Genomic DNA, 23,831 nt, shown 5'->3' with positions numbered 1-23,831 from the left:
TGAAACTTCTCCACTTCTTTGGATCACCAAACAGTGTTGAAGGCAGGTCAGCTTTTCACTTGTAGCATCACACAGCTACTTGGCTCCTGCACCTGTCGATAGCTTTCATAGGCAGTGGTTTGTGGATTGCAGCTTTTTTATTTTATTTCAGTCTGAACAGAACCATTGAGGAGGGCCGTGCAAGCTAACATTAACCTGTAACCGCTATTTTTCTAGTTTTTTATTGCCAGATGGAACCAAAGCCTAAGATCATCCATCAGAGAAAGGTGGGCATTCAGCTAATGCTAAGTAGCAGGTGTGAGATATGGCTCTGTATAAAAATAAATGGGCGGTTTCGTCTTTATTTTTAAACAAGGCAAATGGGTCAAGTTGAGTTTGAAGGCTGAATGCTAAGTTTGGAATCAGTAATTTAAAAAAAAAAAAAAAAAACTACTAACAACCATGCTGTCAACATATCAACAACCCCTCCATGCACCATTAAATATGAAATGTATTTTTCAAAGGTCCAGATCTAGCTCTGCCCCACTTAATATCAAAAAGCATGCACGTTTGAAGTACGGCAGTACTTTCATAATAAACAATGATAGATTCTTGATTTCAAACTCATACAGTCCATAGTCTAAATTAATCTCACCTTCAGAATTATGAGCCCACGTCATCAAAGAACAATTTTAAATATCGACTTCTCGGAAAGAACTGTCAAAAAAGCTTGGTGAGAAATCCTATTTTTGGAAATGGTTCACTCTAACTGTGCATCTTTTTCTTAGTTTTGTCTGTTTTTTTTGTTGACTTCCTTCACAATGAAAATATTTTTTTAACACATTTTCTGAAATGAACGGCTTTCTAATTAATATTTTGCTGCTATGTTTAAAAAAAAAAAGGCATTATTTTAAGACTGCTCCCGTCAAGAGGTTTGCAATCTAAAGCATCTATTTTTACTCAGATTTTAAATCAGTCATTGCTTTCATTTAAAATGATTTTTGATTGACACCTGTGCTCTGAATTATATTCCACATGGCTTTTAGAGAGATGGGTTATTATTGAAAATACCAGGGCTTTTCTTTCACCCATCTATCCTCTTTGAGCAAATATTGTGTTGACATTCCTCCTGGTTTGAGTTTAATTACCCCAGTAAATGTCAAGGGGGAGGTGATACGTTTGTATTTTAATAGTAGGTGATAAGATGTCTCATAGCTGTGTGTAATTAAGGAACTATTCCATTTCATGAAGAAGATGCTGATGGAAAGGGTTGCAATTGTACTTTACATGATAAGTGAATTTAACCACAGCCATTTCAAGATATGGATCCAGGAGCCTGCCTCTGGCTGACATTGACATTTGAGGTTAAATGCTTCAAAGGCAAACAGACAGGCAACCTGATGGAACGCCTGATTGGTACTTGGAAAGATCAGCTTTAAATAAAATGCATAATCAGATAGCTAACCGCAGGCAGCCAGCCATAGTACTCCATGAGATTCTGGGGATAGAAAATGGCACCCAGAGACCGAGATTCAGCGAGTCAGCTATCAGCCCCAGCAGAATTGCGTGATTTGAATTTACTGTCAGGATTAATACCGTCCCTAGATTTCGATTTGCTATGTGGCTGTTCAGTTTGTGACTGATTATTCTGTGTGTTTTCCAGTCGGCGTAGCAAGGGGAGAATACTACAGTTCCCCCAACGTGCGACGCTGGTAGACAGCTCATATTTTTTATACGCTGCTTGAGGCCGAGTGCTTTCTCCAATTATTCTTTCCACTTCATAAATTAGCAAACTTACTCTCTTGTGAAATGATAAAACAAATCTTCTGCGCCCATGCACCTACAGAAAAGATGTCAGATTGATTGGAACGATCTTGTTTTTAATCACCGTGTTTTGGGTCAGCTGTCGCGTGGCTCTCGTCAAAGGGAGAAATAGAAATAGTGAGCAAAGTGAAAAAATCCCCAATTATCCTTGGTTATACTTCCCTCTGGTTGAGGGATGTGATGGTTTAAGGGATGTCAGCGCAGAATGACAGGAACTCAAAGGGGTTATCAGTAGCACAGCCAATTACCACACAATCGGTCAGACATAGACAAGTACGAGTCAAACTAAAGGGATCCATAAAAAAAAAAAATGCAATTAGACAGTACACGAAACTTCCAACAGATAAGCTTGTATGCCAATAGTGAGATATTCCAACAGTACGGATGATCTAGAAAAAGGACAATTTTGATGCCTCAACGCTTTTGATCATTAATAAGCACTGATGAATGAAAAGACATAGAATAAAGAACAGAGGCAGCTCTGGGAAATAAAATACACAAAGGGCTAATGCATCAAAGTAATGTCACAAAGTAACTCTGCTGGTGTTGTACATCAAGCTCTGTTTACTAAAAAGACAGAACTGCTCAGATGGTAAAAAGACAAAGTTGTGTGATGTAAGTAAATAACTACTCATTATGTCAAATATGGATGTCATCAGAGACATCTGACGTGGAATCTTAGCCAGGGAGCGTCTTGCAATCGTGGTTTACAATTTAATAAATGAATATGAATAATCGTTAAGTTTTATCCATTTAAATAGACTCAACGCCAGATTCACAGGTATTAATTTTGCGTCCGTCAAGGGCAGTTATAGGTTAGGTTGCTCATTTTATCAGGGGTTTTATTTGAGAAGTAGCAGCAGCAAAGTTGTGTGACTTCTATAGTGGGGAATCCACAAATTATACCACACCAAATATTTGTTGTTTGCAATCTATGTTTATGGAAAGAGTATTCATTTCATATTCATCCTTCCATTCAGTAAATGTGTAACTAAGGCTTTTAAGTCAGTACTTTATTATACATTCGTCCAAACTGCATATTGGCGTAATGAATGCCCAGTACTTCACAGAACAACCCTAACCCACAAAACGAGCCCGTTTCACACTTGTCAGTTGTGAGAGTTTTCGACCCATATTTCTAGTTTCACAGGAGAAAAACTGACGCTAAGTTAATCACAAAATGTCAAATTTATGTCCACTGCATAGCAACCTCTCTGAGCTTTTCAGCGGTATGGTCTCCTGTGCAGTCGATGGGGCGTTCTGCACAAAAAGTCGCGTTTTTACCGAATATATATGAAAAATATCAGTTATTTGAGAAAGAAGAATGACATCAATCACAAATAAATTAATTTTACCTCAGTTGATAACTATGAGTAAGTCAGATATAGGTTTGTTTGACTGCTAATATCAAATACTTCATTAGCACAACTTTACGGTCGTCATAGTGACTTTGACTTTAAGGTACTAGATTAAATAAAATATACCAGCCTCTTTTTATTACTGGAAGTCAGATGGGAGAATTTCACATAGTGTGACGGGGTCATTACCATTTTCATGGACGCCCATTTATTGAGATCGTCAACTTTCACCAAATTAAAATAAAAATAAAAATGGCATTTGAGTCACTAAACATCTGTTCAGTGTTAAAGGGAAATAAATGCAACGAGTGATAAAACAGTTGTTCACTGTAATCAAGGGTCATTCTACCAATAATAGCTGAAATGACATATTTCTGCTGTACGTTACATAGAGTATGAAAAGCCAGCCACTGTTTTTCAGTTTTCGAAAGCTATTAGAAGAGACTGGAAATATCCTGTAAAACAAGACAGTTGAAAGCAGGAGCAATTTCTAATCGAAAGACAAAAACACTTCCCGCAGCTGTTGAGAAAAATGAGTGCACATATAGAATGGGACCTCCGAGAGTATGGAGACGTGAAGGTGCTTGTCTGGGGAATAAGGACGGGAGAAAGAGGACAAGAGGAGCGGAGACAATCTATAAAGTCTGCGAAGGCAATCTTCACAGGCTGCGCTGCAAGAGAACATCTGTGCCGGCGAGAGCATATAGGTGTGCACGCATTTGCATGTGCAGCGGGAGGGATGGAGTGGGTGTGTTCACTCGGATACAGCGGGGATGGCTTATTAGGAAATCATCCCTCTTAGCCAATGGTTTTTAAGAGAGAGGCAGATGTCATTTGACTGAGAAGTACCACCTCCCAGAGCCAGCACATCCCCTCCAGTGTAGCGCGGCGCAGTGCGAGAGCACCACTGCCACTGCTCTCTCCTCTCCTCCTCTCTCCCAGCCCACAGACACTTCCTCACCTTCTCTCTCATCCTCTTGCTCCATCTCTTTCTCTGCGCTTCTGGTGCCTCAGCTCACCCCTCCTCTCTCTCTCTCTTTGTTTTTTTTTTCTTTTTTTTCTCCCCTCTTCCACCTTCTCTCTGTGACTCTGTCCCATAGGCGGTGATAGGATCTGTTACACATAGCATCAGCCTCACCAAGAGACCAGGTAAGACATTTATTTAATGTTCACTTTGTACCGGGGGTCTGTAACACTGGGGGGCGTGTAGTGTGCAGAAATCGATTCCTCCACATTTCCAGTTTTGCTCCGTTTTGCGGTGATGAATTTGAAGTGGGGCTCTGATTGTTTTAAGAGGAGCAGTGGGAGCCAACTTGTCTCATCATTCCTCACGTGTGATTTTGCGAGTGCCTTTATTGCTGAGCAGTGACAGCGGCAACTTCGTTCTACTTTGTGGCAAACGCACTCGAGAGGTGCCTGTTGGACTGCCTTCAGATGCAAAAGATGCTGAAGCAGAGATGGAGATGAGGCGGAGGGAATAGGAAGCGTACAGTAGCACACAGCGAGGCAGACGGGGAGCTGGTCAGAGCTGGCTGTGGGATATGAGGTAAGAGTTGCAGAAGCAGGTGCCCGAGTGTTCGCAGATCAGCAGGTGACGAGTGGACTCTTTATTGATCCGTAGCTGGCATTCTCCCAGAACTAAGCTGAGGCTAAATCCGGAGAAGCTGATGTGAGAGATGTTTCTCTTTGTTATAAATATAGAGTGATCAGATAGGAGCCGGTTTTTACAGCAAAGAAAAATCTGACGGCGAGTCCTTTTCTGCCTGTGCTGTGCACGAAACATGGATTCAGGACAAGTTACTTTCCCCCACAGAGCCTCCGTGCGTTGTGGCCGTGTGACTGAATTTTTACTACTGACTTAATTGTAAATCCGTGTGCACGGAAAACAGCGAGAAAGAGGAATAATCATATTCAGGCTCCTGCTGTGAGAAATAGGGAAAGGTCGTAGTGTATCTTATACAGCAATTACTATTCGTCGATATTTATAGCATTCGTGAAAACAGTTCGCGTTCAAGCTGTAAGCGTTGTAAATTAATATTAGGATTTGCATAAATGACTGACTGACTCTCATTTAAAAGATTTATAAGCGAGTTTAGGATTGCCCACGAGCGATGTTCAGCCTTTGAAGTTTAAATAAACAGTAGGACAATGCAATGTTACATTTGAAATTCAGCACTGAAGCACATTAGTGTCATTTAAATCACGTCTCATGGTGGGTTCGGCTGCTCTGGAGGAGCTTTGGCTCTCGCCACAGTGATTGATGTTGCATTATTGGTGAGTTGAAAGGTGGTCTCTGCTCATGAGTGATGTCTTGAAGTTCATCTTTGGCTAACGTTCTGTGGAGGACCACTGCCCTGCCGGCCGTGCCCGTGATATAAGAATACGAGAATACACATCACAGCGGTTGAATTTAAATAAAACCTGAAAATAGCTCGGAGCAAAGTTGCGTTCGGTCTCATAAGTAATACAGCAGCTTGGTTATATTTCATTCATGACATAGTTTGCAGCAGTCTCTTGAACTGTGGGGGGAAATGAGAGGAATGGCTCCGTGATGTATGAGGACACTGGGTGAAGCATTAGCAGGAGAAACTGGGCTTTAATCGTGTGGACTCACAAATAAAAAAAAAAAAAAAAAAAAAACTTGCTCTGTGTGACTGGACCTGGCCACAGTCCACAGCCGCTGATCCACGGCGTTTTAGTTTGGAAGCATTGCATTCCATTTGGTGGGCACTGCAAGACACGCTGCACACAACACTGAGAAAGAAGAAAAAAAAATACATGGTGTGGGATTTCTCACGACTATTCAGAGCACATTCCGCACTTTCAGCTATACAGTCATCAGCCTGGAGATGTAATACTATTACATACAGGATGCACACCGAATGATTTACCATATCACGGCGTGAAAAACAACGTGTTAATGTTATCTACAGTGAAAAGTAGCTGCCTCAGCTGTTTGCCTGACACGGTCTCTGTCATTAACCCAGCGCTCAGCCAGGGACCCAGAAAAATATCCGCGTTTTGGGGAAATTAGAGTCAGAGAAATGGGGGAGCCGGCGCCTTTTCAGTCCGCTGAGGGTTCTTTGCTGACAGCCACACTCTGTCTTTTTTTTTTTTTTTTTTTTTTCTTCTGGTTGCTGGTGAGCTGCCCCAGGTGTGACAGGCAGCCGGAGTAATGGAGGACGTTTGACAGATGCATATTTCCAGCCTTGAAAGCTTCATATAAAGAAGATAGACGGCATGGATTCAGGCTGAGCGTGGGACAAACTGTTGGGCTGTGAATCACCTCAATGAGCGCGCCGCCTCTCTGCTCGATTGATCTGTCACGTGACGCCTTTCCGGGCTTCTAATTGCATCCCGGTGTGATTATTGATGGAAATATGAGAGCGGTGTGTTTGGACTCGAGTGAAGGGGGCAGTGTGTGGCACCTAGTGTGGCCGGTGGTCACGTTACAGGCGCAGTGACTCTACAAGTTGAAGCAGTCGATGATTCGATTTGATTTTGAGCCAGAAACGTGATTTCCATGTGGATTCTGTTTGCGTGTGAGATTTCAACTTTGAAGCATCGTGGGGGACTTGTACTAATGTAGGAGATTTTATGTGATAATTAATCTTTTATAAGACTATCAGGACGCATAGGCAGGAGCCAAGGCGAAAGGATTACATTACAGTCTGTACAGTGTGTGAGTGCAAGCGTTTCTTGGCAGACAGGCTTCATCTGGCAGTCAGTCTGTTTAGTGGTGGGACAAACTCTCTGGTTTACTCTGCTTATTACCTATCCTGCTAATGTGGCTAATCTGCTAATTTGTAGTTGTGTGATTCTTATTATATGACATTATGATACAATCAAAGTCGTAGTTCTAAGTTAAATTTACATTAAAGTATTTCTTTGTACTTTTGAGGTCACTGACACAGTTTTTTTTCCATATTCAGACCAAACACAATGATTGGCCACTTCAAAAGGTAAAATGATTCTCTTTTCGCGTCACATTAAAAACCTGAGCAGTAAAGTAAGCTGTGAACCGTGAGCAGATGCGCTCTGAATCGAAAATTAAAATCGTATACATCTGTTTATGTGAAAGCTGCGGTGTTAAGGCACGATGGAACGGGACAGATGGTTCAGCGCATACGCATTGTGCATTAAGGACCCGGCATTATAATGTGCAGCATCTCTCTGCCTGAATCGTATCAGATTCGATGAATGGGCAGAGCGAGTAGAGGGCCATTTGTTAATGATGTCTTTCTGCTAATAGGCTTCGATGAAAAGCACTCAAAGGGCTGTATGCGGCGTGTGTATCACGACAACGACGAAGGCACAGGGACCATCATGTCTGACAAATAAAGTGTGAAATCCTTTTTCTCAAAAGGAAAATTGATTATTGGCTTAAGTCAGTCTTTTGGTGTGTTTATTACTGAACAAATTAAGTCCCACAGCTCTGAATTAGATATGATTTGTGTGGAAATCATGCATATATACAGTAGATAGTCAGAGCAGGGTACAGTTATGAATTGGACAAAAAAACACAACAATGTAACGCTGACTGTAATGGTCAAATAGATATAGATATAGATATATGTTGTACAGGATGGAAAAACTGTCATCAGTGACACCAAATTTGCACAAATCATCATAGTTTTTCGTCCAGTTTTAGTTGACTGAAAAGTTTCATTTTTGTCAACTTTTAATTTTTACATATAGTCAAACCGCAACTAACAACATTCATGTTGGCAACTATTTTGAATGTCTTCTTTAGACAAAACAGAACTTGTATGTTCTTCAGCTTCAAACTGAAGTGCGTTAAACTTGAATGGCATACCGCATTACTTTGTATCTGGACATAAACAAAAGAGGGATTCATTCCAGGAACTGCATTTAAGGATATTTTTAGTTTGCTTAACACAAATCCATTCCACGCTCCACTGTACACTGTGCCAGTAAAAAGGCACAAGGCCATAGATGAGATTTATTTAACTTCATAGTTATCTTATTTACCATGATGGAGGCTGCCTGAACAGCGGGGTTATGCACCTTCAAATGCCGTATTCTTCCCATTTAATTTGTAGCCACACAGCTTGTGGCAGCTTGCTAGTTTTGGCATAATTTATTTTAATGGTCTTATCATGTTACTCCTTCTTCTTTTTTTAGTGTTTGGAACAGCATATTTTATATTATTGTGTCCTTTCTGTTGTTGTTATAGCTCGGCTACATGGTAAATGAGGCCACTACCTCAATATATTTCCCAAGATAAAAATAAATAAATAAATGACTCTGATGTCTTATATTCTTTATGAAGATTTGAGATACACTACTTTTTTTTATAGATTTTTACACAAAGTATCGGATCGTTATCGCCGATACCAGCCTGAATTTGACTCGGTATCGGATCGGAAAGGAAACTGTCATTGAACTGATGGTTTAATATTAGGGCTGGAGAGGTGGTGTTGGCTTGGGTGCGCTGAGGCAACCTTTTCTTCTCTGGAAGCTTAAATGAAAAATTTGACCCAACAGGAGGTGAGACCAATTCTCTGCGCTGCCTTAAATCCTTTTACATGAGCCCGATTGCAGGTTGTGTGAAAATTGTGTAACTGTACAGTTTGATTGGCGTGTGACTCATTGTCTGAAAGAACAACGCCTCACAAATCAAACTGTATTAACCTTTTCAATATAATAACAGTGAGAGCAGCAATTGCACCTTTCTTTGTAATAACACTGCATATGTATCAAATTGGTACTTTCTTACCCCTTCTCTCTTATTGGGACACATAATTGTTGAATCGCTATGTGCTGCCGGCTATTTTTGTCATAAAGGTAAAATGAACAAAACTCTTCTTTTTTTTTTTTGGTCTTTTTTAGCAAAAAAGAAAAAATGTGGCGTGGATGTCAAGATGTTAAACTATTACTCTAACTAAAACGTCTGTCCAGCCTCAATTACTCGATCCCTGCTGACCTGAGGCGGCTTTGGCTCCGTTTAAACGCTTGTTCATTTCATGGAGAACTAAAGCTGTGGTCACTTTGAATTCCGTTTGGCAGGTTGTTCCCCCCTGTCCTTTCGAGCATGTCCTGTAAATTTGGTTTCCTCGTGACAGAGCGTCTCAATTTCCCTGAGAAATTGTTAAAAAAAAAAAAAAAATGCTGTTATTAGCATGTGATTTCAGTTCAAAGCTTAAAACCTAATTCCCTGAAACGTCCATGGAGAGAATACAAAGTTATTCCTCAAACGAGACCCACCCACGGTTTCGTGTTTGAGCCCCACAGAGAGCCCACGCTTGCATCACATGGGAATCTAGTGTCAACACGCAAGTGTGGAATATGAATAATATTCGCAGATGTACTTGGCACTGCCCTGGTTAACATGCGCTGTCGCTGATTGCAACATACTGTGTGATTTAACGCTAAAAAAAAAACTGGGACGAGAGATAGACATCGCTGGAAAAACAGTGAACGTGGCTTTGTTTCAAGGTGAATTGTTTCCTCATTTGATAACATTTGAGTCTATGAGCAGGACTTTATTGTGTGTGTGTGTGTGCATGTGTGTGTGTGAGCGCGCGCACCGAGTGATTAACCATGAGAAAAGCACCCAGGGATTGCTTGATCTCATTACCTCTGTAGATATAGAGCAGTAAAGCATCAGATTGACATCGGATGAAGGTCAATTCACTCAAGGTGGACCTTTAGCGATGCGTACCGTGGTGGAAAAAAAAGACCTTTGAGATTATTATTTCTTTTTTTTAATTCGTGTTTCAAATAAGTTCATTTATGTAATTTGTTATGTCAAACGATAAGTTGAAGTATCAAACCCCTTGAAATGATTTCAGCCTTGATGGTGGACTTGGTGTTAACACTAGTTTTCCCTGCAGCTTAAAAACATTTGAATCCTTAAAAAAAATAAATAAAAAAATTAAATCCTCCTTGACATGATTTCATGCTCCTGTCCCTCCTCACATCAGTCAGATGGAGGGCAGGTTGGAAGCTATTATTTGGGAAGAAACGCTCTTAACGTTCTGCTCTGCTATTGCTACTTCACATTGCTACCCAGACCACAAACACACGTTTTTTGGATTTCTTTTTCCTTTTTTTTCCTTTTTTTTTTTTTTGGACTCTAGTGAATTTGCTGACCCCCAACACCCCAACAGTTTTCAATTACATTAGCCCCCACCCCACTCCCCACTTGGAATACAAATGTAGGAGCTTGAACGAGCCTTATCTCGAGGGTAGCCCACTTATTTGTCTGTAGCTCTTTCCATCTGGTCACACAGGTTATTCTTTGGGCGTTACGCGCTTGTCAGGCAGCTGAAGGAGGCTGTCACGGAACCCGATGAGCTTCGCGACGGCCCGCTGGCCTTTAGCGTGGATCTCCCGGTTCCATCACCCCTATTAACTCCGGATCACTGGCTATATTCACTAAATCTTCCTTGCACGTAATAGAATTAGTGCAGCAATACACTCGCCTCTTAATGGTCCGACGTGCCGCCTTCCGCGCGGAGCTTCTCTTTCAGCTGACATTCTCTTTTTTTTGTTATTCTCTTGCTGTCTTTGAGGTGTCAGTGGTAATTACGTCTAATGAGAAAGGAAAGGAGTTGTTCACCTGAGGAGAACGCACGACCCCTGTTGAAGGCATGCTGTTCCTGCTGTTGCTCTAATGGAAGTGTGCAGCTGCGGCCGGTCAGTCAGTCAGTCAGATCTGATGTGATGCCGCTCCGGCATTCAGGGTTACCGAGAAGCGTGGAATTCAAACACTAGCTTGAAACCGGCGGAGAGAGAGAGATGTTTTAAATGTAACGTCGCAAGTATTGACCGGCGTCTCGAAGGCTGAATACTTGCGAGCTGGAGTAGTGATAGTTCAGAGCCATCCCACTGGAGCTACTTAAGAGCAAAGCTCTTTTGATTCACCGAGTCCCTTTTTCATGCTAATGCCGCATCTTATCTGATTTACTATGATAAATAGCCGTCTTCAAGTGGGAAATTACAAATGAGATATGGGCATGTAAAAAGAGACTGTTGAAGGATCAAATATTGCCACAGCCAAGGATGACTCCCCTTCAAACGCATGCCACTGCCCATCTCGTCCAACGTCTCAACATGCACCCATGTCCCAGCTGCTGCTACCAGTGAATGAAAACAACATGAAGGACAGAAGTCTAATTAAATGGGACATTTTTAAGTCTAATATCTCATCTATCCACCCTGTTCCTCCAGTACGAGATCTGCATTTTGCCAAATAAAGAATCGTGTCAAACATGCTTCCGAAAGTCCCTTGCGAACTGCTGTGCCACCGTGTTTTTTTGTTGCTTTCTTTTTTTCACATGTGGACTTTTACATCTAGCTTGATTTACAACTGCATGCTAATCCTGCACGCAGATGGCCATATTGGTCCACTCTCTGCAGTCCATATTATTCTGTTTATTCATTTACACTTAATTGCCATGCACGTTTCTAGTACTGCGCCGTAATGTGCAAACAGACAAACACGCCCACGCGCAGATGTACACTTAATCCCGTTTAACGGCCCTCATATTTTCTGACTTTGTGAAGAACATTTTATATAACGTGACTGCGTTCACAATGAGACCTCACCCCCAGTTTTTAAAATATCCGCCGGTGCGCGTGTGCTCGCATGAGCGTGGTGGTTTGGGAGCCCAGGGCTGTAGTCTTTAGAAGCTGGTAATCTACTGATGTAGCATTCCCCTTATCTGTCTCTCTGTCTCTCGTGAAGCCTTTTTCTGTAGCCCCACTCTACTGCCCGTCTTTCTGCATGCGATTAACGACAGACGAGTATTAATTTCAAGAACTCAAGAGCCCCACATTCATTATCGTCGCAGAGAGTCTTCTGGTTCGTTAATAAGTGTTTTCCAAGATCTCTCACGTCTGGTCCTGTCTTTACACCTTCTGGTTTGTTTATTTAAAACGCTCACTGATCTTTAAAGATGACAATTTAAGCTCGTCTAATCAAGTCAGGAAACTCTTTAATAAGCCGCCCGGATTGACCAGTGGAGCTGGGATACTGTTAAGACCGCACACACTCACAACCTCGTTTTAATCTTTAAGCTGTGGCTATTGTGTTTGTATGCAGTGAAATATCCTGGCACTTTAAGGATGTCGCATGAATCAGTGCCGGAGCGTCACCTCGTCTGCTATGCAGCGACGGGGCAAGAGGAACGTGAATTTGCAGCTGAGACAATAAAAGCGCGTCCCACGTGATGTGGTGCCAAAACATAAGGAATCCAGTCGACATCGCATAAACATCTTTACTGCCTGTTTGAACAGCCCGGCGCTTTTGTTTACAGTTGTTTTCGTTCAGTGTTGTTTTGGTCCTGTGCGGATGAGCGACTGCGCCGCCGCCGCGGTCGCTTTTTATTGATCACACTTCACGGCCCCGTGCCCCGTCACCCGAGGTCCACGGATCAGCGTAGCAGGTCTTTTGTTGCGATGGGTACCTTTTGCTCCCCGCCCCGCAGCACTCGTCTGATTTAAAAGACCGCCCGTTGATGTGCTTCGCTCGCTACAGGAGGAGAGCCTGTGATACTTCATTATTTCATTACGCTCCGACCTGCGGCGGCGGTCGGTGTGACGTGTTCCCCTCTCCTTGTTTGCTGTGCCACTGGATACTGTTCCTGTGCTCCTTTGCATGTAATTAGGACAGACTGTGTACTTCCAAACAATGGGATAATGACTGGCACTGGCTGGGTGTGCTGGTGCTGAGGGCCTCGTGGCCAAAACACACACTTGGAGTGGGAATCGCTCCTCGCACAAATGTGGCGCGGCTATGAGTGCCAGGGTCCGTCGGTGATTATTGATTATCAACATCGCCTCACGGACGCTGGAGGCACTTTTGGATTGACTAGCGCCGTAATCGTGAATTGTTTTAATCTCCCGAAGATTTTAGGAGAAATGTATTTTCGGGATGTATGTTGCTCATTTATATTGTGCAGGTGAAACTGTTGGTTTGTAAGGCTGCATTAAACATCCAGTTCACATAAAAAGACAGAGCATTAATTCCTAAGCAAGCACAGGTACAGTGGTGTGGAAAAAGCGTTGGCCCAGTTCTTGCGTGTTTGTGACACAGATAGTCAAACAAATTTAATATCAGTCAAATATCACACAAAATGCAAAAGCAAAACTTAATTAAACGTAATTAAATACGATCTGCCTGACAAAGTGAAGTAGACCAGAACATCTCACCGCTGTATGTGATGAATGCAGCGTACACACACACAAATGTTTGATTTATTCCATTACATATATTTACCATTTTAGTGATGGGCATTAGTGATTTACTTTAACTGCAGAATGTTGTTTCGTCAAGTATTATTGACAAAAAGTAATTAGTATCGCACATCGAAAAAAGAAAATCTACAATTAATCTCATGACTCTGCAGTAATTAGCCGCAGTAATTTTGAGTCATCAAAGGTAATTTTGACTTTTAACAGCTGGCCCACTTGTCAACAGCCCGTGTGTGGGTTTGTTTTGAGTTCATGTGGGTTTAGCGGCGCATCGCCTCTTTATAATAGTGAGTACACCAGACTGCCCCTGTGAAGGAGATGCACATTTTTTAAGTATAAAAACAAGTTCTTAGCTATAGTGTCAGCCATCCACTCAAATACAGGGGAGTGAGGATTAATGCCTTTCAAACGTAGAGCCCTGTGGATTTCTTCTCAAATAGCTTTTACTTCCTGGAGCAAATCTTTTCTCAGCCTCATAAAGCCTCATATTTAAATCCAATATTTAGATTCCTCTGAAGTATGTTTAAAAAAGAAACCTTATGCATTGGGATTCTTAATGTAATGACACGGTGACTTTTATGGCCAGCTATTTGCTCGAGTGGGTCATTTTTCAAACACATATATACCTTATATACAGTAAGTATATATTCAGATCATATCCCTCGCAGCCTTTTTAGAGCTTAATTCAAAGAGGATAAAGAACCACGCCAAAAAAAAAAATTTACAGCCAGTACATTCAAAAATTCTCATCATTTCTACTCATGATCACTTATCAGTCACGGACTTGGTTGCTGCATCGTGTACAACTTGCTCACTCCCCCACTGTTTTTAGTTTGACCATAGATGCACCTTTAAGATGACAACAGTCACTCAAAGAGAAGTAAATAGATAAATAGGTTACAGTAAAGACAATAAAATTACAGCAAACAAAAATTACCATGTAGTCTTTTATGAAATGCCAAGGAGAAGGAGTGGGTTTTTAGGGAGGATTTGTCACCCCTAGACTTCAGCCTAGTTTTGGGATCCTCCAACAGCAGCTGTTCCGAGGACCTCGAGGTCTCTAGTTGAATTGTGGCGACGCGGGAGCTCGGAGAGATCTAGCGCGGCACTGACACAGTTCTGAATTTGGAAAAGCTAAAGACCACGTCTGGATCCACGGGCCACTTTCTGTTTCTAAAATATTTTCTAGGAGAGTGCATGTTTGTGAGATTTGTGAGTTTTCTTAATGTGGAATACACCTTCACTCACCTTCTTGTCACATGAGCCATCAAAGTTAACTCCTTGTCGGGAAAGACACATATTACTGGGAAATATATTCTCTTTCTGATAGCGTATTCATTTGATTTGTGGTCAACGCGACATTGTTGCTATTACAAATGTTTGATATTTCTTTGAACAGACATTGAACAATGGGTCTTTGATAAGCAGTGCAGATCTGTTCATGCTAAATATATGCTTCACATGTTCAGATGGTTATAAATATTACCACTGGTGCTAGCCTTTAATCAAGGGAACGTCCTAATAGCCCATATGCATGTTGTTTTAATAAATCATTAGTTCAATTAGTTCAGCTTTGTTATCCGTTTGCTAAAGCGTTTCCAGTCAATAGTCCATAACATCTTCTCTGATTACTGAAAACATGATGCATGTACAGTACATGGCAGATAAGTGTCTTAATTAGGGCTGGGCTTCATTAACATGACACAAACAGCACAGCACTTATCTGTAACATTAACGTTTACATTTAACTTTGGCGAAGTCGTCATGTGGCCATATGGTCACACCGTAACCCACATCCAAAGCAAACATCTGCCAGCTATTCTCATTAACATTAAGTACATCTGCTGCATTAGCTATGAAATTTGAAAAGATCGCACGGTTTATATGAAAACTCAGGAATACATCAGAGATGAAGTGGTTACACCCTCAGACTCTTGATCAGGAAATTAGCAGCCGTGTCATGTCTTACCACGTACTGTACATCGATCTGTACGCACAGCACAGGGGATATTGTATGTGGTTCAGATTCACAAGTCGTGTTTGTCTCATACAAACAATGTGGGTGGACTTATTAGGGTGTGCAAGGTTGTATCTTGGAAACATAATTTGCATCTATTTTAACAATGACATATAAAGGGGTCATTGTAATATCTTTCATTCGCGCAGATAGGTGATACAGTGTATTAATCTCCCAGCATGTATGATGACTCCTACTGAAGCAGTTTACTTGATTACTGTTGCTATGGTCACTCCAAGCATAGTAGGTGAGGTTGTCAACACGGGCCAACACTTTGGTCTCAATGTATGATAGAACAATTACTGTGAAATTGGATAACACAAGACACTCTTATTCTGGCGTTTAATGCTGATGACAACATTTGCAACTTGTCTTTTTAACAGATGGCAAATGAATTCTGAGAAACGTAGCTACTTTCACAGAGTTTCCATGTGTCAACACGTTGTCATCAACCACAAAACTTAAATACAACTATTTTAAACCTGTTATTTATTTTTGCTCTAACGGAGCACAGTATTTTTGTCGGGGGTTTATGCACACGCCAGCTTTCTAGTTTTTCAAGATGTATAGAACACGTCATGCACTTGTAATTTGCTTGCAGGTATACATGTTCTCTAAGTGTTTGATATGTTCACTTTGAAAGCAAAGTCCTTCCAGGTTGTCTACATAAAAAAAAAAAAAAAAAAAAAAAATGGAAGATGTACTTGCCCTCTTGTAACTAAAGTCTGCACCCATGGCACATTAAAGCTGCTAAATAATGTGTTGCATTTAAATGAACAGTTACTGTTCAGGCTTACCAGAGGCAGATAAATCACCATGTATTTTGCAGTATTTGAAAGTCTTAACTCTTTTTACATTAACAAGCTGTGACTGTCATTTAGAAATGTAGAGGGCAGCAATCGGAGACGAAGTAACGTACGGCAGCTAGGAATATGGCATTTATGGCGGAGAGAGTAGTTGTGAATCTTAAGGTTCTTGTGGTCAGGACGAATAAAGTGCTTCTAATGTTCCACTTAAAAAACTCTTCATTCAGAGGAAGGATAAAAGAAGACAGCAATCAGTGGCAAGGATAAACACAGAATGGAAGGTGCTGAAATCAGTGTATGGACACCTTTTGTGTAATTACTCTCACTTCCAGAAGGGGTCGATAAATTTTGGGCACTGGAGCTTTAACTTCTACATAAAATTATTCTTACTTTGGTGACAGCACTTGAATTAACATTTATACAACTTACTACATACTACAATATGGCGAAGTATAAAAAAAAACACATTTATATTGACAAACACAGACAGCAGACCTAAGTGTCTTACAGTTTCACACTACACTTTGTCTACTTCCAAAACATTCACAGTCTGCGGAGGTACAAAAGCTAACCTCACCATTGATCAAACAAGTTACGTAAGATGTCAGTTTGAAGCTCCTTGCATTTTATCACATACAGTGAATTATTTTGTTGCAGCTCTTTGAAGTTCTTGTCTAAAAATTGCAGTAAGAGGAGGGTGAAACACAGCAGAAAATCGTTAGATTTCCTTGTGCCACAGTCTCAGAGGATAGGCTGATTTTATCTCTGTCCTAGGCACGTCAAGGAAAATTCATGTTGAAGCCACAGATGGTCTGAGAAACTAGATTAGTGAGTCCATTGACTGTGCTTCAGGTTTTCTATAACTGGCAGATGGAGCATCGTCCTTTAATTTGATGACCAAAACTATGCCATCAGGGTCATTTTTATTTATAATCAGTTATATCATTTATTATTCCCACATAACAGCTGAATATACTTCTTCTGCTGAGCTAGAAGAGATCCTCGAAAGGGACTGCAAAACATCAGGGCTGATATCTTTACTGACTGAAAATCACTGCTCATATTGACAGTGTGCGTGCATGGCTCGATAAAGTGATTAAATAATGGCATCATAATGTTATGATTATATATTAACTTCACAGTTAAAACCATCATCTGGGTTTTGCCCTTTGTTAAATGAATAACTAGAGTGGACACTTGGTTGAAATATGTGACAAGCAGTCCTCCTACTTTTCCTCTTTTTGGGAAATAAAGGCTTTCAGTCCATTGCTGCTCCTCTTCAGTTTTTCAATCTTTTTTTTTTTTTTTTTGCATGTTTTTGTACTTGGCTTGCGTAGATTTGCTTTGACTTGTTAAAGTGATGAATGAATTTCTCAGAATTGCTGTAGGGTACTTTTCCCAACAAAAGTCGCTCGGCACTGGCCAAAGGTGTTGGATCATTATTCAGTGTGATCCATTTACCTAAGCTACCTGTTGTAAATGCTTAACTAAACTTTGAGTGACATGCTATAACCCTACATGAGCAGCATGTGCCACAGAAGATGAGACTGTGAGTGATCATAGTTGTCATAACGTCATAAGTGGAGCTATTTTAACCCTTCCAAACTCTGACCTTGATTAAACAGTTGCAGAAGCATCATTTAAAAGAATACATCCAGATAGACATATTACATATGGCCTGTTGGATAATTACTGCATGGGCTGTTGTCTTTCAGCTGGTAACAAATGATTTAACCCCAGCTGATGCAACGAGTAGCTTCTCATTTCTTAAACAGCCATGTGGAAAGACGCATCCTGTCATCATGTTTGAAAGGGGTCAAATCATTGGGCTGCATCAAGCAGAGAAAACAGGCGACTGAAGCAGAAGCTACTAAAATTGGGTTAAGAACTGTCCAATGCATTATTAAACGCTGGAAGGGTGGTGGGGAAGCATCGTCTTCCAGGAAGAAATGTGGTCGAAAAAGTCCTGTGTAGCCTCAAGAAAACCACTAATCAGTGAGGCTAACCAGAAAAAAAGGCTTCAGTTTGCTGGGGAGCATAAAGTCTAGACTCTGGAGCAATGGAAAATGAATGGTCTGATGAGCCCAGATTTACCCTGTTCCAGGATGATGGGGCATGAGGGTAAGAAGAGAGCAGATGAAGTGATGGACCCATCATGTCTAGTGTTTACTGTACAAGCCTGTGGGGGCAGTGCTATGATCTGGTGCTGATGCAGTCAGGCAATGCTAGGATTCATTAGGCTCGAATTGTGAAAGAGTGGTTCAGGGAGCGTGAGACATCATTTTCACACATGGATTAGCCACCACAGACCTTAACCCCATTGAGTGGCCACACTCTCCCACCATCAATACAAGATTTTGGTGAAAAATGAATGCAACACTGGACGGAAATTAATCTTGTGACGCTGCAGAAGCGTATCACAACAATGTCACAGCAAACGCTACTGTAATCAAAGCGAAAACCAGTCCAAAGAAATATTGACCTACAGTGACATTTTGTTTTTGGTGGCGACTTTCATTTTTGGCCAGGCAGTCTATCAACAACATAGTTGTTAAGAGAGTATTGGACTGGCATCAGCATTGGACATGCATTGGGGAAAAAATTCTATCAAGTGATCATTTATATGTATTTCGATAAAATGTTATATCAGAGTTCACTATAATATATACTAAACTAAACTTGCTTAGTTATAAGCAAGTTCTGTTGACAATATGGGGCAATTTTTATGCCGCATCAAAAACGGCTGATGGTGGAGAACAAAAAAATGTTTTTTTTTTTCACTTATATCCTGTTCTTTTTGCATCTGGCAAGGTCTTTACCCAGAAGCTTCACCTCTAAACCTGAAGGGTGGCAGAAAGCCGCCTCTGACTGATTGGACCCGTCAGCCCTCAAAACGTTTGATTGGATTTGGCCGCTGTGAAAGCTCTGCTTTGACAAAGTGAGCCTGCCCAAGATTCTCCACAGAGGCAGAATGTTCAATAAAGTCTCACTTTCAGCCTTCCCTGTTTCCCCCCTCTCTTATCTGGGAAGTACAACCAGATAAGTGCCTCACCCAACAAAGGGGAGAGAGCACTCACACTGCGAGTCCACATGTCATACGGCGTCCTCCCTGCCAGGACTTGATGGAGCAACAATTAGACTTCTAGTGTAGGAGGTTAAATATTCTTTAATTGTTATCAATGTGTAATATAACCCCGAGGGCTTTCTATCCAAGTGTCAAGTTTAATGATGACGCTGTTAGGGTGGAAGACCACTTGTGGCTTAATATTCTCAGTAGATTTCCATCCTGCTGCCTACCTCGCTATTACTGTACACTTATTCATTGGGAGTATCTGTGCGATCAGCATATTTCTGAATTTAACCTACTTTGAGAAAAAAGGTTTAATATTTAATGCATCTTAATTAAGATATTAAAACTACAGACCAAAAAAAGACTGTACGACAGCCTACTGGTAAATGTTTCACATACAATGAATAGGAAATACAGTAGCATGATTATTTGGATTAGGTCAGTAAATGGGGTAAATGGGAATCTGTTCAGATAACCTCAATGCAGCATTACATATGTAATCGTAAGTTTCTTTGTTTTTTTGTCTATCACAAAGGCGCTCAAGAGCATCACTTACGAAGAATGCATATTTTTATAGCCGTCTGTACGTAATCTACCACGTCTGTAGTTCAGAAGTGTTTCTGGGATATTGAGAGCAGTGTTACTTGTCAAATTTTCAATTACCATCTTAATTCACTGCAGACACGGCCCTCCCTGTCTCAGTCACACATGTCTTCATGGCACACTGTTGTTGTTATGACGAATACATTATTCAGGGCAGCATTTCCTGTTTCAGATTTGTTTATTCAAATGTGACAGATGTGAAAATACTATCTTAACATTGTGCTATGACTGAAGGTCTGGATAGATTACAAGATTCAAGGAGACATCGTTGCACCGCAGACTGTGGTGAGACAGATGAGTCACATGCTGTTAAAGTCCCTCATACTGCATTCACCGGCAGATTTCTCATCTATATTCTTATCTACTATAATCACAGTTGATAAGGGGCCTGTTTACAGTGACGGTGATTATTTTTCTTTCATTTACAACTTTCTGAGTGGGATTATTTAATATGCTAGTCTACAGCCACCACATAATGAAATATTCTGGTTATAAATTATTAGACAACAGAACGTTAGGTAAGTTTAAGAACAATAGGACATCAGTCTGCCAAGGGATGCATACACAAATGTCTGTATCAAATACCAATGAAATGTGTTCGTCTTTTTTAATGTCAAGTTTAAGATTATATCCTCAACGCAATCAGAAGTTGCAGCTGGAGCAGCAGTCACGTCCCTGAAGTGTTGGGTAGCTCGTCAGAAAATTAGTGGAGAATAATCTAATCTGCTGATCTTGAGAATAATCTTATGACCCCCCTACGGGTAGTTGTGTGTCTCAAAATACTTCCAAAGATAAGAGGCTTTGCTTTGATTTCGACACGATACGAGCTTCTCGAATGTTTTCCACCAGAACACTGCAAGATTGAGCCAGTACTAGAGCATAACGTGTGGATCAATGGTGCTGCCTTACGTCTGTGAATTCTGGTCACTTTTAATTTGGAAAAATACCCAAAGTGAGATATAAAAAAAATATGATAAATTGCGGGTGAACACAGAAGTAGAACGGATTCTCTGTATGATCCCTTTCATCGAAATATTGCTGTCAAACAGAGGTGATACATACAAGGAAAATTTAACCCTTAAGTGCTGTAAAAAACAAACAAAAAAAAATTAATTTAATTTACATCTAAACATCCTAATATATAACCGACGGAATAAGTCAACCAGTACCAAAATGACATACTGTATACGCCCACCAGAGTTTCATCCAGGAGACTGGGTTTTGTCTCCTGTGAGGGACAAAGCTTTTTCTGTTTGGTCATTATTTTTTTTTTTGGATGACTTAAAATTCCCTTTGTTGATGATTCCATTTGTTTTCTGTCAATCTTTGGTTTGGTTGAAGTATCTGGAAAAAATTGGTTTGGTTTGTTAAAAAGATAATGGTTTCCAACTGTGCGAGTTTAAATTGACTTATTCAACTTCAGGAGGATGGAAGAAGTAAACAAGTGTTACTGGAAGTGGCTTAAAAAACAGCAATATTGCTGCTTTCACCAGTGCTGTTAGGATTTAGTTTGAAAGAGTCCTTAAAACAAAACTGTCCTGAGCTACAGCATCCTGACGGGTAGCCCAGTTTCCTTGACAACTGAAAGGTCCGCAAATAATGGAAAGAGCTCCCATTTGTGCAGTTTTAGTTAATAAAATGAGCTTTACTGCAGGACTTTGTCTTCCAACATGTAGGTCAATGTACTCAAAGTTTAATTTAACCAAGGAAAAGACTGTAGACCTCAAACCAAACACAGAATGAGTGAATGTTTTTCATTAAACCAGTCGGTAGCATAAATATTTCGTCCTCTGTGGATCATCCCACAGACACTTGATCAGTTTGGGATCTGGTGAATCTGGAGGCCAGGTCAACACCTTGTGCTGTTCTTCATGTTTGTCTGAGTTGTTCCTGAAGCGTTTTTGTGTGTGTCCCTGTTACCGCACACACACATGACAGAGTTACAAAAATAAGGGTTTATTTCATTAAACGGGCGAGACATGGCGAGCTTCTGCAGCTGAAAAGTGATCCCCCCAGGTCTCTTCGACAAGGCCCTTCATTCAGGTGGTTAAGGTGATTAAACACGAGCCAAAGGTGCTTGCATAGTCAATGGAGGTGCAGAGGGGTGTGACAGTGCCTCTGTCAGGCTGCATCCTGCTGGGGATGGCTGCTGCCACCAAGCAGCGTCATTGCTGAGGGGACGTCTGGTCTGGTCTGGTCTGGGTGGGTGGTACGTGTCTAAGCAACATCCACATGAATCCCACGTCCAAAAGTATTAAGGTGACCAAAGGCGGAGACAAATACAGATAAGATGAACAACAAAATGTTTTCTTTCTGAGCCTGTCTGCCCTCCGGTGTAGGTTTCGCTGACTCTGCATTCGAAACGGTTGCCCAACTGCACCTGAAGGATACTTGCTGTGTTTTGCTGCTACACCCCATCCTTGGTAACAGTAAAAATGCCAGCAAAGAGTTATTCCCAGAGCTAATGGGATTGGAACACTTTTATCTGAAGGTTGTATCAGTTGATTAACTAATGCATTGTTCTTCGTCGAGATGTAGAGTTGCTTCAGCCACCCCAGGTTGAAGAGGTCGGCTCAAGGTGAGATCCAATCACGCCGACAGCACCGTCCCAGGCTGGAGGGTCCCGGTGTAATTACACTCTCCAGGACTCCCGGTGAAGTTACAGATAAGATGTGGGCATTGTTAGGGAACTAGGTAAAACCTCGTCTCTACCAACATACTGTTTCACATTTTTCACGTTAATTACATTGTCAGTATTTGGCGTTGCTTTGCATTACAAAGTTTCAAGGTGACTTTTACACAACGAATTGCCGATGCAAAACGTCTTGTGCGATAAACACGTCACTTATGGACATTATTTAGTTTACCATGCAGCATGTATTTGAATAAATACTCGCCTTAAAGCAGTGGATATTGGATTAAAGTGCTGAATTAAATGTAGACGGCCCATTTAAATGACCATGATCGCCCATCGTTCACACAATTATAAAACTGAAAAGTATCTCCGCAGTTATTATGAACTGTGAGTATCTATAAGCTGAAAGCATGGTCACTAATCAGATTTTTTTCCATGCACATGAAATTGAATTACCCAAATGGCGAAGCTCAGCATTATTTCTGCATTCTGAGAGCCGCTCATGGTCGCCGTCCGCCATCCCCCCATCTCAAGGCCCAGTGCAGCAGAGTAAATTTGTATCCCCTCGTGCATCCGTGTGTCTGATTGGTGGATCAAGTTTTATGTCCCCCTGTCTGTGACTCTCATTGAATTACCACCATGTGGGCTGAGCAGCTGTTCCTTCTGGTCGCAGCAGGCCGCTGTCGTTAATTGAAGCGTAATGGGCTCAACAGCAGGGAAGGTCAGACAGAGCGCTCTGCTGATGCACAGCCCCTGTCTGATCCTATACACTATATACAAAGAAACTTTTCAACTCCTCTCCAGGGTTAGTGGGCTGCTCTGGTTTTGTTTTTTCTCTTCGTGTCAATCAATCACCATCCTTCTGCACAGGTAAAAGTAAAATGTCAGATTTTCTTTTTTTCTTTTTAAAACATCCTTAAAATGTATCCCCAATCCCACATTGGTGCAATGGCTGTATTTCAGTGTTGGTATGGAACTGCACTGCAGAGTCTCTCACTGATATACGTTGACATTGTGTTCCAGTGACGCATCCACTACAATGCATTTGTACTCCAGTCTGTGATTTTTGCCTCTTAAAGCCACTCTTGTTGTATTTTCCAGCGATTTTGTTTGTTGCCACTTGCGTCCCTCATCTGACTGATTTGCTCCACACCCTTGCCTACATCATAATCACCAGTGTCAGTAGGTTATAATTGTGACTGGATAAGGGTCCATATTTCCTCAATGATAAATATTTTTAAACTAAAACCAATCTTTCCACAAAACATCCCAAATCAGTTTGGGTCAGAGTGATGAATGTGGTCTGTAAGTACTCTGT

At 41.2% G+C, this 23,831-nt stretch overlaps 1 protein-coding gene across 3 annotated transcripts in view; it reads left to right on the top strand.

Annotated features, from left to right (window-relative positions):
- The first annotated feature begins 3,890 nt into the window (after window positions 1-3,890).
- thsd7ba (thrombospondin, type I, domain containing 7Ba) overlaps window positions 3,891-23,831 on the top strand; it is a 164,407-nt gene continuing 144,466 nt past the window's right edge. For 2 of the 3 annotated variants that reach the window (XM_047601770.1, XM_047601769.1), the window contains exon 1: window positions 3,894-4,310. The gene's annotated coding sequence lies outside the window, so the exon portion shown is untranslated. Of the gene's footprint in view, window positions 4,311-23,831 lie in introns of all 3 variants that reach the window. The other variant, XM_047601771.1, reaches the window with a different exon arrangement.

Source organism: Mugil cephalus, chromosome 12, assembly GCF_022458985.1.
Source record: "Mugil cephalus isolate CIBA_MC_2020 chromosome 12, CIBA_Mcephalus_1.1, whole genome shotgun sequence".
Lineage (NCBI taxonomy): Eukaryota > Metazoa > Chordata > Actinopteri > Mugiliformes > Mugilidae > Mugil > Mugil cephalus.
This window is presented reverse-complemented; position numbering and strand designations above follow the sequence as displayed.